Source organism: Elephantulus edwardii, unplaced genomic scaffold (assembly GCF_000299155.1).
Source record: "Elephantulus edwardii isolate Elephantulus edwardi_28Jun2011 unplaced genomic scaffold, EleEdw1.0 scaffold00463, whole genome shotgun sequence".
Classification (NCBI taxonomy): domain Eukaryota; kingdom Metazoa; phylum Chordata; class Mammalia; order Macroscelidea; family Macroscelididae; genus Elephantulus; species Elephantulus edwardii.
The window spans coordinates 545,093-556,447 of record NW_006400213.1 but is presented as its reverse complement, the minus strand read 5'-3'; positions in this window follow the sequence as shown (position 1 = coordinate 556,447).

The window sequence follows — 11,355 nt, the reverse complement described above, 5'->3', positions numbered from 1 at the left end:
GGCCAAGGAGGAGGCCAGAGCCGGGCAATGAGATGAGGGACTGGAGTGGGTTGGAGAACCGAGGCACGCTTGCTCACCCTCTTAGCGTTGGCAGACCTTAGTGATCAGTGGGCACACACTGCAGAGCCCTGGGCAGCTCTGCCTCCTGGGAGATACGAGAAGGACACACATACACACCCCCTCAGTGGGCACACACACACAGTTGAGAGTGGCAGTCATTTCCCCAGCTGCCCCAGTGCTGGGCAGCTTGGCAAGGTGACCTCAGGCAGTTCCTGTGCGAATGCAGAGCAGGGGAGGTAACACCACTGCATCAAACCTTTCTCCATAATCTTCCTGTATGTGTGCCTCTAACTTGCCCAGTGTTTTCATGAAAATAAACAGACCCAGTCCACCAGCCACAACACAGCACATGTGTGTCTCCATCCCAGGCCCAGATGGACTCATTCAGAGTAGAACGCAAACCAGGGTAAGGCAAGGCCTCAGACCTGACCAGGCATCGGAATCATGCGGGGAACACAGAAAATGCTCATTTCTGGGTTCCAGGCTGGGGACTCTAACCCAGAATATGAGGTGGAACTTAAGACTTGTAATTTTTGTTGCGGATATTCCCTCGGTGCCCTGGTGGCGCTGTGGGATAAGCATTGGGCTGCTGACTGGGAAGTCAGTAACGACATTCACTGACCGTTTATCAAGAGGAAGATGAGGCAGTCTGCTGTAAAGATTCACAGCTGTGGAAATCTGTGGGGCATTTCCACTCAGATCTACAGGGCACAATGAGTTGGAGTTGACACATTGTCCATGGTAATTCTGAACAGCTAACATGGAGCCCACACAGCAGCTTCTCCTGGCTTGAAGGAAACTTGACGGTGGAGGTGCAGGCTGTTGCCTAGTGTCCTGGGTTTTCAATTTTCAAACAGGAAACAGTTTTAATAAGAGCTGTGTTCTGCCTAGAGCTGGTATGATCGGCACTCCAGCTGAGGGTTGGCACAGCTTCTCAAAGCTTGAAAAATTCAACTGTATGTCGTATCACTGAAGCACGGAATTTCCTGGAAGGAAAGATGGAGACGAGTAGAGCCAGGTAAGAGGCTCATCTCTGAAAATGTGCAAAAGACCTGGGTCTTGGGTTGATACCATCCCCTCTTCCTGATCTGTGGAGCATGGATCAGAAATTTCAGGCTTTGCCTTGGAGCACCAAGAGCAAAAACCAGACAGAGAAGAGGCTAATTTGCGTAAGAGAAGAAGCATCCGTGAGAGTGACTTCAGGAAAGTCCCTGACTCAGACAATGCCTGGTGTGTGGTCATGAGGAAGTGGAGAGATTGTCAATGACAGGCCCACACCTGGGGTGGTTTCTGCTTTTGCATTCCATAGGGACAAAGCCTTCCACTTGAAACTCTTCAGTGAGAAGGGCTCACCCCCAACCCAGAAACTGGCACTTCTGAGCCTACCTCTCCTGCAGTGTCACCTGTGTGCACAGGAAATAAGACACCTTAGTGGTGCAGTGGGGTAAGTGTTGGGTAAGGAACTCAGTAACACATAGCTGGCTGTCTCTGGTGGTCCTTGGAGGTCACTGGTACATGGGTACCATGGCCATTGTTGACTAGGTAATGAGTATTTTTGAAAGAGAACTCTGTACTTTCAGTGACATCAGCCAGAACTACAGTGGTGTAGTCCATAGACAGTTTTCACTGCTAATTCAAAAGCCAAGTGTCTTTGGCAGGTCAGATCCACCAGTTGCTCTGTGGGAGAAAGATCAGCAGTCTCTTTCCACTGTAATTTACAACCTTAGAAACCCAGTGGAGGGTCACTAGGAGTCGGGAACAACTCAACAGCAGTGGACACATGTGACAATGAATGTTAGATTCTACTTACTTAGGCTCCAAGGGCTAAAGGTTTCCTGCTTGGTTGGGACAAAGTGAGAATGCATACACACCCATCAGCACTTGAACACTTGTAGAAACCATCTCATTTCCCCCCCTTCCTAGGTAATTTTAGTCACACATTTCCCACAAATAACAAACGAGACCTAGAAGTGGACCTAGTGAGCAGTCAGCACCATGGGGCTCCACATGGTGGGGGCAGCAGTCAGGGGTTCCAATCACATGGCCAGAGTGTTTCACTCATCAATTGACCCAAGATTCTGCAATCAGATGTCTGTGCACGTTAGGATTTCAGCCTCAGAAACCTGGAGGAGGGTTGCTAAGGTGGGATAAACTGGGAAGCAGTGGATGGTAGGCTCTAGTTAGTGGGAGCTCTTGGTTTAATGTCACCAAAGTCAAGGCGAAAATAACCGTTCCCAGGATAGAATACTGTGACATGTTTACTTTTGATTGAAAAGTCCAATCAGTATTTTAAGTCAGATCAAAGGTTCTGCCAATGACTTCATGTTGGTCAATACACTTTTAGGTGGACAACACACACCCAGGGGTTTTAATGTGTGAGCAAAACAAATGGTATCTGGCTGAGGTGGAAAGGATAGAAGGAGAATTGATGCCTTTGAGCTGTGGTGCTGGAGAAGAGTATTGAGAATACCATGGACTGCTAGGAAAATAAACAGATTTGTCCTGGAAAGGGTTAAACCGGGTGGCTCCTTGGAGGCAAGGATTCTGAGGCTCCGTCTAACATACTTTGGACATGTTGTGAGGAGAGACCGGTCCTTGGAGAGGGACATCATGCTTGGGAGGGTGGAGGGACAGCGCAGGAGAGGAAAGCCCTCTATGAGGTGGATTGATTCAGTGACTGGGATAATTGGGTTGGGAGTGTCAGAGGCAGTGCGATTGGCACAGGACAGAGTGGAGTTTAGGGCTGTTGTACATAGGGTCGCTATGAGTCGCAGGCGACTCGACGGCACATAACAACAACAGCAACATCTCAATTGAAAGTGACAGTAGAGTTAAAACTTAAATGGAGAAAGGGACTGGAGAGATCAGTTATTTATCCAAGAGTAGGCAACACAGAACTTCAGAGTCAGGAAGAACCTACACTGTAACTTGAACTGGACATTTAGACTCTAGAAATAAAACAGGCCATTTCCGGCTGTTAGAAGGAACAGAGAGAAAATTGATCTTGTTGGTCAATCATTAGCTCAGCCTGGAAGCTCTGTGGTAAGGTTATCTCTATAGTTACAGGAGCCCTTAAAGCCTTCTGCTTCTAAAAAAGGTGTTCCTTATAATTCATCTCCAGGTTGTTGTTGTTATGTGCTGTTGAGTCACTTTCGACCCTATTTATGTACAATAGCCCTAAAACCTGCTCTATCTATCCTGTGCCAGCTCTATTGTCTCTGACACACCTACCCTCATTACCCCAGGCACTGAGTCAATCCATCTCATCAGTGGTCTTCCTCTCTTTCTCTGTCCCTCCACATGTCCAAGCATGATGTTCCTCTCCAAGAACAGGTCCCTCCTTGCAACATGCCCAAAGTAGGTCAGACGAAGCCTCAGCATCTTTGCCTTCAAGGAGCAGCCTGGTTTCACCCTCTTTAGGACAAATCTTGTTTGTTCTCCTGGTGGTCCATGGTATATTCAAAATTCTTCTCTAGCACCACAGCTTAAAGGCATCAATTCTGGAAATCTCAGAGAAGGGAGTGGTATCACTCTGCTTGTGGATAGTGACTTATCTGCCAATGCCTGGAACTGGAGAATCATATCAACTCATGACTTTAGAAAGACACTCCTGAAATAGTCTTTCCAGCTTTGGGGCTATTTGTTCACACATGCTTGCTGAGTGTAGGCACTGCTGCCTTAGGTGTGGGGAAGGAATGAGAACAATCCCAGCCAGGTCCCTCTCTACCTTCCTGGACTCTGGGCTCTTAGGCGCAGTGGGCATATGCAGGACTGACTGCATTTCAGTGCTGAGGTGTGGTGGTAGCCACATGGCGTGTCAATTTTCCCAGGTCCTGTAATTGGTCCTTTGAGGAAATTAGAGGGTCTAAGTCACTCCCTAGGGCTCATATGGTGGGGAGGGACTGAGAGGTTGATGGCTTGAGCTGTCTGAAGGTGAAGAAGAGGTATAGGCTTCATCCTTGAGCATCTTTATAACACAGTTGATCCAAGATCCTGATCTTAAGCTCCTGGAGGCCAATGTGGCCATGCATGGCTGGATCCCCCAGGGGCGATGGGGTTTTCTGGACACTAATCCTTCTAGAGGAGGTCAACAGGTACTGTGTTGTAAACTTTATTCTCAGGACAAAAGTAAGAGGTTGCTGGACACCAGGCCAGTTAGGTTTAAGATCTAAGGTCTCCCACTGTCTCCTTACTGAACTGTGTCCTTGCGTTGATGGAGTGCAGGGGTTCCTGGCCACTGTTTTCCCATCCACTCCATTCTGAAAAGCAGGTCAGGTTCCCCCGAGGGGCTTGATGCAGTAAACCACTCGCCTCCTGTTACACGATTCAGGCTCCTGAATGTACTCTTTGTCACACAGAGGCACCAGCTAAGCATTCTGGACAACAGGCACAGCCAAGCTCAGGTACAGGCGGAAAAGCAGAAATTCTAGAGGTTGTGGTTTTGTGCTCTAAGTTTATTTTGGGATCGTGATAAAAATGTGGATCTTGAGGTGAGCCAGTGCAGGCCAGGCTGTGCTTACTCTGGGAAAGGGAGTCCAGGGCAACTCAGGGGAGGATTCTGGGGCTGGGCTGGCTGGGAAAACAAGGGTGAAATGTGGCTAAAAAGTGGCTAGGGAGGTCCAGAGCAAGGTGTGAAGGTGTGGACATAGCCATGGTGGGGTCTGGATACTGAGGTCCCAGCCGACCGACCGAGAGAGAAAACCCTAGGACAGGAAGTGAGGCGGTTGAGTTAGCTATTCTCTGTGGGACAGGTTGGGCGGCGACCACCCCAGAGTTCCTGATGAAGAATTAGTAAGCTAACACTATTGGCTTCCTATTTGTTCATGTTTTAAACAGTCAGTGCGGGGTGGTTAAAAACTAATTAAATTCTTTGAAAAAGTATATTAGAGCCCAGTGTGTATATGAGCACATGGGGTTACCCAACTCTTTACTACACCAGCTCTTCCTCACAACCTGGACACATGCACAGGAGCACAGAAAATACAGACACTCAACCTGGACGCGTGCATAGCAAGTAATCACAAAGACTATGGCCTGGATTTGGTGCACCTCAGTCTCCAGACTGCCGTTGTTGCTCTTCAGTACTCTGCCAAAGTCCCTGACAGCAGTTTTTTCCAGTGAAATGAATTTTTTAATTTCCTGGCTGCTGGTACCAAGAGTGTTGATTTTGGAGCCAAGCAAGCTGAAGCTGCTAGCAATCTCAGTCTCTTCACCATCTATCATGATACTGCTCTTAACTTTAAGTTCTATTTCCTCAAAGCTCGTTTTTTGAAATGACATTTTTCAAAGGCCCCAACCTGGTTTCTCTTTACTTGCAAGTAAAAAAGTCTTTTCTAAGTTTCCTTTATTGAAAGAGGCAAGGATGAGTTGAGTCCAGTTGGGGCCCTGTTGGTAACATAGTGATCTATTTTTGAAAATTGAGCCTGAGAAAAGCCTGTGGAGCACAGTTATCTGATGAGGGTGGGTCTCCATGTGTCAGAATCCCCTGAATAGTAGCCATTGGATGTAGGACACTCAGAAGGCATGGAACAGAAGCTACAAAGTCTTCTGCCCTGAGCCGATCCCACCTCCCAGCACCTCTTTCAGAGGCAACCACCAATATGTTTCTTGCCACTCTTTATAGAAAGGTTACATGCCGTTTATGCACATGTGTACTCACCCACTTCTCCCAAAGGCAGTATCTCACTCCTTGCTCTGTGCTTTGCTCTCATCCTAACATGGAGGAATGTCTTGTGTCTGTGGGCAGAGTTTTTGCACTCTTCAATGCAACTGCTTGTCACCCTGTGAGAGTGCAAGGTTTTCTTCTCTGGTTCTCTGCTGACAGATATAAAGATTGCCTCCAATCTGGAATGGATATCCTCCTACGATCATTAGGACAGGAATCTTGCTTGCTTAATCACTACTGTGCCCAAGCGTCTTTTTAGAATTTTTTTATTTTATTTTATTATTTTGTGTGTGTGTGTGTGTGTGTGTGTGTGTGTGCCATCAAATTGGATCAGACTGGTACAGGAGGAGATTGTCCCTCTTTCTCCAGCAGAGCATCTAGTGGATTCGAACCACGTACCTCTGGATTACAGTGTGTGCCCAAACATCTTGTATAGTGCCTGGCAGGAGTACAGTTGATACTCACCCCTTTGAGGGTTTGTGGTATAAATTCTCATAAGTAGTACTCAGGCAAGAGCATTCTAATGGTCTAGGTGTGAGATGGGTCTCTCTTCACTTCTAGGAGCAGATGTGATTTGTTTTGTCCTGTGTGCAGGAAGATTTGCTTCCCTCCCTCTGCCTCCTAAGGCTTTTCTTTCACCAAGGACCCAGAGGACCTCATGTTCAACGATGGGGTGACTGCTTTCCTTCTTCAAGTATAACTGGGGAGATTGCCCCAGGTATTTTCTCCTGTTTCCAGTCTATCTCAGGAGTTCCTGGTGGAAGTGTGGGGGACAAACCGGTGAGTGGGCACAGACTGGCCTTGTGTTTGTGGCTATCAGGATTCTCTACACTTTCATACCATCCTCCTTGTGGCCTTAGGGATTTGTTAAAAGTATCCCTCAGTTGTTCCTACCTGTATACACAGTAGGAGCCCCATATCTCCATAAATATCTAGGTTTACAGCCTTGGAAACCAATGGGAAATTGCTGTGAGTCATAATCAACTTGATGGAAGCAAGTTTGGTTTGGATTTGGTGCGTGCACCTGTATCACCCAGAGCAGGCATTGCTCTTTCCAGCTGAATGCTGATTCTTTGACATGCGAAGCAGCCTGACCCCAGCAACAGTCCTGTCTTCTGGGCAAAGGAGAAGATTCTGCACCTTTATAAAGACAATTTCAAGCTTTGACCCTTCTTTTCTAGTCTGGGTGGTTAGCATGAGGAAAGGGAACTGGAAGGGGGAGAACCAGTGTCCAGGTCCCTCTCACCTCTCACTCACTGAGGCCTTTCCAGAATGAGCAGACCTGACATTTTGAATCTCTTCAGCTCTCTCCATTCATTCTGGTCTAGGACAGCTGTAAGAAGTGTGCATTCCAGGAGAACAGCATTTTCATGTTACTGCACAGCTGACATTTCATTCCACCTCCTCTCTTTCGTCTGTAGTGGATAAACAGTCCTACTTGAGACTCAGAGAGAAACAGGGTACCTGTTGTGTGTGCGCACCAGCATGAAGCTTCAGGGAGCCGTTTTACCCGGGTCGGGCTGAGTGGCAGATACCAAGATAACTTCAGCAGTGGCTCTCCACCCTGCCTGCCGTGAGTGTGGACAGTACAGCTTTTATATCTGGTTGTGAATGGCGGGAGCTCACCCTCAAAATGCCATAGAAGTAGGTTCTTTTAGGAAGAGAGTATCAGAGGCTGGTGTTGACTTTGACAATCTACTGTGGATGTGGAGTAAAGTGGAACCGTGAGGATATGCACAACCAACTCTCACCAAGACCAACCCACTGGGGAGTGAGTGTCTTGAGGAACCAAATATCCCCTTGTGTGTGTCCTCTGAGGGTCAGCTCTCAGCTCTGGTTCCCACACTGAGGGTCACACTTGGCCCTGTACACAGGAGCTGCACTCATGTGTTCCCTTTAGTGTGCAGACATCAGCAGGCTGTCTCTCCCTTCTCCTCCCAGGGAAACCTCACTCATTTGGGTGGATCATGTGCCCCCAAAAGGCAAGTTGAAGTCCTAACTCCCAGGACCTATGAGTGTGACCTTGGTTGAAAATGGCTTTTTTTTTCTTTTCTTTTCATTGAAAAGGAAACAATCAACTGTTAAGAACTGGGTAGGGCCAGTTTATCACATGAGAGAAAGGGAGTACCAAGCAGGTGAGGTCCACACAAGGCTAGACTAACTGCATTAATGAGCCTAGCAGAAAGACCTCTGTTTCTTGACAATATGCATCATGAAACTAAAAACCATCTTGTTCAATGTGGCTTGAACAACAGCCTCCGAATCTTCTTGTCATGGCTGTCAGTAGGAGGTGAAGTCCTTGACGCTGTCATTGTCCACCATCTTTGTTGTTCTGCTCTTCTTTTTCAAAATTTTTTAAATTTTTATTATTTTTCTGTGTGTGTATTGTCAAATCAGATCTGACTGGTACATGAGGAGATTGTCTCTCCTCCAGCAGAGCACCTGTCTTCTGCTCTTTTTCCATGGTAGCAGCTGGGCAGTGACCCAGGCTGGACACATGAGTTATTGTAGATGGTCTCTTACTGTATGATAGCCTTGCTTGAGCTCTGTTTCCAAATGGGTGATTTTTGCCATTTTCTGAATGAAGTCTTGGAGCTTTTCCTGGCTAATCTTGTGGTAGTTATAAATCTAATATAACCTTTCAGACATCAGATCCAAAACCTTAATCTTAAATCTGCCCTTAAAATATCTCATGAGCTCATGGTCCTTTGGCCTGCTTCGTTGACATTTGGATGAGGTCCTGGGCTTGCTTCTTCAAAATCTCAGTGGCTGAGTCTAGAAAGGAGAAGTAGGATGTTAACCTCCCTTCCAACATCATTTGGCAGTTGGCACTGGTGATAGCAATAAAGGGTAGAAACCTGACTTCTAGCTAGGCCCCTAGCAGCGTCACCCTCATCCTTCTGATGCTCCACGCTGCCCTCAAATGGCCACAGTTCCTAGCCCTTGGCCTCCAGGTTGGGCATGTTCACCTGAAACAGGTGCAGCATAGTCCCCATCACTTTATCCTACCTTTTCCTGCTTTCCTGGAAAATGGGATCTTGAAAGATGTTATCAGAGGTCCAAAAGCCTTGGTGGAATGGTGGTTAAAGCTCCTGACTGCTAATTGAAAGGTTAGTGCTTTAAGCCCTTCAGATACAACAGTGTTTCTGCAAAGATTACAGCCTTAGAAATCCTATGGTGCTGTTCTAATCTGTCCTCAGCAGTCGTAATGAGGCAGAATTGATCCAACAACAGCAATGGGCTTTTTTTTTTTTAATATGAGGTCATATTGACATTGAATGAATCCTCTTTTTAATTTTGTTTGTTTGTTTTTTATTTAGGTTGTTTATTTTTCATTTCAATGACATTGAATGAATCCTAACCCTCTATTTACGGCTCTCTCTCATTGCTGTTGAATCAGGACCGACTCATAGCTGGCCCTCCAGTAGGTTTCAGAGGTTGTAAACGGCACAGGAGGAGATTGCTTATCTTTCTTCCTTGGAGTTGCTGGTGGATTCCAACTGCCTTTGAGTTAGCAATGCAATTCCCTACAGACTACATCAACAGAGCTCCCTCTGCTATGTATTGTTGTGTACTGTCGAATCAGAACCAATCCATACTTGACCCTCTTGGTGGGTTTTCGGAGGCAGTTAATTGCACAAGAGGACTGCCCATCTTTCACTCTCGGAGCAGCTGATGGCCTCAAACTGTGCCTTCAGATGGCAGCACAGCTTCTTGCCACTAGGCCATCAGAGCTCCTTATAAAAGAGAGGACACACAGACACAGAAGGGTGCCATTTGCAAACTAAGCACCATCTAGATCACTGGAAGCCGACAAAGCCCTCAGAGCCTCAGAGGAGATCAACAGTACTTGCTCCTGACTGTGCACTTTGCAGCCTCTGGAATTAAGACAAATATACTCTGTTCTTGAGGAGTCCCCAGTCTGAGGCACTTCATAATAGCAGCCTTCAGGGGCAGAGACAGCCTCTGTGAGACTGGTTTCACAGGTGGAGAAACCCAGGCACAAAGGTATTCCTTGGCCTGGTCTCTTCCAGAGTCTTCTCTGGTGAACAGGGGAGAGTCTTACAAATTTCTTCTCTCAAACCTCATTCCTTCCTGATTAAAAAAGTCACAATGGGGACAAAACCCCTTTGGCCAGCTTTTCTTACAATCAGAGACCAACACAACCATCTCCAGTTGTGGAAATAAGAGTATCGATGTTTTCACTGGTAATATGAAGTGTACACTGAAGTCACCCACTGGTTGTGCCAGAATAGCCATCAGCAGTATCCTCAGTGAACACAGAGCTGATTAGCAAACACGGACTGAGGGCTGCCCGTTGAGGCAGAGGCTCTGGGACTTTCTGGTCTGAGTGATCTGAGTCTGTGTCATTCTAGACTGGCAGAAGAACCTGCTTTTATATGCCAGTGGTTTTAATGAAATAATTTCACTAGCTCAGAGAATGTTTAGCTATCTTCTAGAAGAAGGATCTGTTATGTTTACACTCTGGAATTTGGCAAGCATTAGAGCATGAGTAAGCCTAACTTTCTTGCTAATTAAAATCATTAAGACAATCAGGGCTCCATTCCAGTCAGCAGCTTGGGAGAAGACTCAGAGTGATTCATGACCAAATGAAAACGCTATTCACTAAAACTCAAGAAACTGAAACAATGTTGTCCAACAATAAACTAGAATTTTATTTTGCTGATTTATTCTAAGGAAAAAAAAACCTCAAAAAAGAAAAAAAAAGCAAAAACCCTTGAGAAACCTCCCCTTGATAATCTAAAAAAGGCATAGGAAGTAACACCTTGCAGTGTGTGTTAGGTGACATCAGAGGCACAGGCAAGAGGGGGAGGAAGCTTAGCTACTGGGAGTAGAATTCACAGCTGGGCATTGTTCTCCCAGGGCCCCTGGCTCCCCTCAGCCCAGTTGTCTTTGTGTTGCACCTTGACAATGATTTGCTCTATTCCCTGTGCCCACCATCTTCCTAGCTTGAGTACTCTTCCTGAGTGACTTCCTGGGTCTAAAGTCCTCTCCCACAAGACACAGGCCCTTTCAGAGTCTCCAGACCTAAAGAAGAGTGCTCACTGGACTACATGTGATCCAAGCAATCATATTTACAGCAACTAGGAGTATGTCAGCCATTGTGTGTGCCATGATTGATCATGAATCAAAGAAAAAGTCCTTGTCAGAAATGATGAAAATTATACAAGTGTTCAGAAATGAGGTGGCTGTCTGCTGAAAGATAGAAGCCCCTTAAGTGGAACTTTCATGGCTTTTCACCTACAGGTTCCTTCCAACCACTCTCCTGCCCCAGGCTAGTCCTATGGTTTGGTCTTACCCAGCAGCCTCAGCCTTGCCTCAGATAGTCACTGGATTCCAGGTGGGCATCAGAGCAGTCTTGTAGCTAGTGTTTTATGTGCTGGGCTGCTGACTGAAAGGTCTGTGGTTGGAATTCACCAGCTGTTCCATGAGACAAAGAGGAGACAGCTTCTGCCCTGGACTTACAACACCAATCCTCCAAGAAGTGAGTTTGGGCTTGGATCAGCATTAAGACAAGCTTCATCCTCACATTCCCTCCTCTGTTTCTAGTCATTTCCATACAAAGATTGTCATGGAGAAGGTAGGTGTTACAGGAGTGAGAAATTCAG